Source organism: Corapipo altera, unplaced genomic scaffold (assembly GCF_003945725.1).
Source record: "Corapipo altera isolate COAL_440 unplaced genomic scaffold, ASM394572v1 301, whole genome shotgun sequence".
In the NCBI taxonomy this organism is placed as follows: Eukaryota; Metazoa; Chordata; class Aves; order Passeriformes; family Pipridae; genus Corapipo; species Corapipo altera.
Genome location: NW_020884926.1, coordinates 2,076,802 through 2,080,957, shown reverse-complemented (window position 1 = coordinate 2,080,957; position 4,156 = coordinate 2,076,802).

Here is a 4,156-nt window from a genome sequence, read left to right as displayed (position 1 = left end):
ATCCTAAACCTGAATGCATTGAGCAGTCCATCCTAAATCTGAGCAGTCCATCCTAAATCTGAGCAGTTCATCCTAAATCTGAGCAGTCCATCCTAAACCTGAATGCATTGAGCAGTCCATCCTAAACCTGAGCAATTCATCCTAAATCTGAATCGGTTCATCCTAAACCTGAATCAGTCCATCCTAAATCTGAGCAGTCCATCCTAAACCTGACCCAGTTTTGAGCAGTTCATCCTAAACCTTGTTGGATCTTCCCTTGTTGGAGCTTTGCTCTTTATATTTCTGCTTTCATGAGATACCCCAACATGACATTCAAGGGGTTTTTTTGGGGTTCTGGTGTTCCCTGAAACGAAACAACTGTGACCTTTCAGCACCTCTTTGCTGATGATCTTTAAAAGAAGTGAAAACAAGAACTATAAATGCCTTTTATTAAAATGTGTTTTATTAAATTCCCCCCCCCGAGATGCCCTGTACAGCCAATTTTCAGGGTTAATTTTGCCTCCAACACCCTCAAAGAAGGCAAAGGGATGAAGAAGTTGCTGTGTTCTCACCTTCCTGGAATTATTGGCAGGAATATTCTGCCGCTGTTTTTATCACTGGCATCCACCTGTGAGGAAAAACAGGGACACAAAGGTGGTTTTCTCTGCAGAATTTTAGGAAGAAAAGCTTCAGTGGCTGCCACTGCACAGATATATTTTGATATTTTACAACTATTTCATGTGCTGTTTCGCTGCCTTAGAGCCGATGGGGTTAATTTGAGGCATTTTAGTTTATTTTTAATAAAAGAGTTGAAACTTGTCCCGTCTCTGAGTTGAATTTATTTCGAAGCAACACACATTTTGTGAGGAAAATTTTATAAGCAAATTGTTTTATTTATTTCTATTTCATTTTGACCCACTTCCCTTTTATCTTAGACCCGATTTGACAGCGAAACCCTTGAAAAATAGCAACAAATATTTCATTTAAAGTTTTCAAAAGGAGTTTTTTCCCGTCCTTGTTTGTTCCTCGTCGGCCCCAAACCCCTTATTTCGACATATTTGATGTTTAATGTCTAATATTTAATTCTGTGAAGCCATTTGGGGCCTGCCCAGCTCATTATTCCCTGTCTGCTCTTTGATGCCTTCCCAGCCCATCCTTGGAATCAGAGGGAGAGAGGAATTTTTGAGCACCAGAGGGATACAGAGAAGCCCAAAAAACGAGCCAGGATGGGTTCATAGCCCCCAACTCTTTCACCTTTGGCCTTTTTCTCCCTCAGAACGTGCCCTAAAAAAAAAAATCAGGGCCATTTTAGAGCTGTTTGGGAACAGGGGAAGTGCTTATAAATGTAATTAAAATCATAATAAGAGTTGGTTGGAGGGTGAACACGGTGACTTAGACACAGCCTGAATTTAACTCTTTTTTTTGTTTGTTTCTTTCTCTCTTTTTTTTTAATAAATAAGATTTCAAATTAGAAGTTTCAGGCAGGTCTGAGAGGTCTCTTGTTGCTGCATCCCATTTTTCCTGCCCTTTGCCTGGATGAGGGAACGGAGGGAGCAGGGACTAAACCTCGGGGTTGATCACTCTGTCCGTGCTGAGAGGGGGAATCTTTGGGATGCCATTCCAGGTTGGAGCTGTACTTATTCCCTGAAACCTCCCCAGCCCTTCAGGGCACGTCATAAACCTGATAAATCCAGAAAAAATTAATTTGACATCAAGCTCTGAGGTTCTGGAGCAGGAAGCTGATGGAAACAGTCCCTAAAAAGCCCCCAGGATGCTGAATGCTGCTTAAAAATAGAATTTCTGGGCTGCACCTGCAAGTAGCTCAAAAATAACACAACTGCTTTTAAAGTCCACTTCTATTCCAGGCTGATGCTGCCAAAATCCCAGTGACCTTTTATTGGTATTTAGGGATGGGGTGAGGTTGGGTTGCAAGGAACTGGAAGTTGGAGATGATAATCGAGCGTGGCAGAAATAAAACTGAGGTCTGGGGCCGCTCCCAAGGGAGTTCCCAAAACAGCTCCTGAATTTCTGGCTCTGACAAATAAAGGGGTGAAAAAAAAAAAAAATCACAATAGCTCTGGGTCCTGCAGGATGTGGTTGACAACAGGCAGGAAAACTTGGATCCCCCTGATGCTGGGAAGCAACAGGTTCACTGCCAGGAACTCCCAAGGGACAAAGAAATGAGTGGAAAAAGCACTTTTCCCATAAAACTCCGCTGGAACAGTCGCCTTTAGACTGTTGGGACAGCAGCTTTCCACCAAAATTCCTTCCCAAGGGCACTTGGGCATCATCCCTCTGCCCTTCCCAAGGCTGCTGGGAGGAGCTTCCCGGACTTCCCAGATCCCTGGAAAAGCTTCAGAGCCCGGGAGGCATCCAAGGGACAGGTCCAGGCTTGAGCAGCCGTGGATTGGGAAAGCAAGGAAAGGCTTTTTGGAGCAGGAACAGCTCAACTGGAACAATGAAATTATTTTAGTCTCAGGAGAAGTTCCTGCCAAGAGCTGGTTGGTACTTTTGGGAGCCTCACACGAAATAAAACACCTGGAGAACATCCTGCAGGGAATAAAAGGACACTGGAGGTCATCCAGGGAGGCACTGGGGTGTTTTTTTCCAGATCCCAAACAGGGATGTTTGGGATGTTTGGACACAGCCTGAATTTAACTCTTATTTTTGTTTCTTTCTCTCTTTTTTTTTTAAATTAAATTAGATTTTGTCTTAGAAGTTTCAGGTAGATCTGAGAGGTCTCCTGTCGCTGCATCCCGTTTTTCCTGGATGAGGGAATGGGAGGAACAGGGATATTTGGGGTCTGGAAGAGCTCTGAGCCCTCACTGGTGATAATGGAGAATTCAGGGAAGTTCCATGAGGTCACCAGTAATTCCAGCTTCCCACGGATGCAGCAGGACTGGGGGATTTATAGGATTGGAAGAGCCCAAATCAAATTAAAATTCAAGGGGATTTGGGTGCTCAACATTTGGAAAAGCCACAAACCCTTGGAGGACCCAGAACACCAACCATCTCCATGGGCACCAGGAGTTTTGGTTCCCATTCCTGAGCTTATTTAAGAGTATTTAAGAATATTTAAGAGCATTTGTAGCTCATTTTCACCGGCCCAAAACCTCTGTCAGTGCCAGACTTGTGGCAGCAGGTCACTGTTGCTGCCCTAAAAAATATGACTCCACTGAAGATTGGAATTATTATATATTGATGATACCATAATTCCATATAAAATTATGTCTAATATACAGAAATAATGATTTTTTTTGCCTATTTTTCTTTTTTTAAATAAATTTTCTGCAGTTTAATATTTGAATTTTAACTATTTTTCTTGTTTTATTTTTATTTTTATTTTTTTAAATAAATTTTCTGCTGTTTAATATTTGAATTTTGCCTATTTTTCTTTTTTTTTTAATAAATTTTCTGTGGTTTAATATTTTAATGTTGCCTATTTTTCTATTTTTATTTTTATTTTTAAAATAAATTTTCTTGTGTTTAATATTTGAATTTTACCTATTTTTCTGGTTTTATTTTTTTTTAAATTTTTCTTTAAATAAATTTTCTTCTGTTTAATATTTGAATTTTGCCTATTTTTCTGGTTTTATTTTTATGTTTATTTTTTTAAATAAATTTTCTGTGGTTTAATATTTGAATTTTGCCTATTTTTCTATTTTTATTTTTATTTTTTTAAAATAAATTTTCTTCTGTTTAATATTTGAATTTTGTCTATTTTTCTGGTTTTATTTTTTAAATAAATTTTCTTCTGTTTAATATTTGAATTTTACCTATTTTTCTGTTTTTATTTTTTTAACTTTTTCTTTAAATAAATTTTCTGCAGTTTAATATTTGAATTTTCCCTATTTTTCTGGTTTTATTTTTTTAAAATAAATTTTCTTCTGTTTAATATTTGAATTTTGCCTATTTTTCTGGTTTTATTTTTTTATTTTTTTTAAATAAATTTTCTGCGGTTTAATATTTGAATATTACCTATTTTTCTGGTTTTTTTTTTTTTAAATAAATTTTCTTCTGTTTAATATTTGAATATTACCTATTTTTCTGGTTTTATTTTGATTTTTTAAAATAAATTTTCTGCGGTTTAATATTTTAATTTTGCCTTATTTTTCTCTTTTTATTTTTAATTTTTTAAAATAAATTTTCTGCACTTTAATGTTTGAATTTTTCCTAT